This window comes from Chrysemys picta, chromosome 1 (genome assembly GCF_011386835.1).
Source record: "Chrysemys picta bellii isolate R12L10 chromosome 1, ASM1138683v2, whole genome shotgun sequence".
NCBI classification, from domain to species: Eukaryota; Metazoa; Chordata; order Testudines; family Emydidae; genus Chrysemys; species Chrysemys picta.
Window position 1 is genome coordinate 92,279,736 of NC_088791.1, and position 815 is coordinate 92,280,550.

Sequence of the window (815 nt, forward strand, 5' to 3'; positions counted from 1 at the left end):
CTGAGTGTATTATTTATTTTTGTTCAGTAAAGCCCCTATTTTATTTTACATGAAGGGGCTGCAGAATCTCCCATCTCGCCAGACAAAAGGAAGCCACGCTGCAGCACGTAGGTCCCGCTCACAGCGCACTGGCTGATGCCTGGTCTACGTTTAGCGAGGTGGCAATGCTCTCTGTAGCCCCGTAGGGAAGAAAGGCTCTATAGCCAATGTGATTAGCTACATGCTGTTGGAAAAGCTACATTTATCCATAATATATGTATCACTGATCCTTCCCAATGCTGGCAGCAATTAGACGTACTCAGCGCCTCCCCTTCTGCCCCCTCCCCTTCCAAAACACACTTAGACAGTGAAAGACTCTAAGGGCTGGTGTCATCTAGTTTCTTGTTAGAGGGGGGTGTCAGTTACCCACAATCCTTTGCAATGGCAAACCCATCACCAAGTTTCATGTATTGTTTCAACACCTAGGGCCAGACCTTTGGCTGGTTTATATTGGTGTAGCTGCCCTTGAGCTACACTGATTTACACTGGCTGAGAATTTGGCCTCTAGACTTTGTTCGTGCAGACTGAGATGTTCTAGGGAACTGGAGAAGGTATTGATCAGTTACAAGGAATTCTGCAGGGACCTAAACTTCCTTAGCTATCTCTGTTTGCCTTTGGCCATGCAAGAATCACAGGGAAGAGGCAGAGAGCTGCTCAGGACAGCAAACGTGTTTCACATCTGTTTGAGTAAGTGACTCGAGGCTGTGTGTGTGTGTGTGTTCATTCTCTAGTTCACTTACAGCAGCAGAATGCTTAGAGCCTACCCCATATGGATG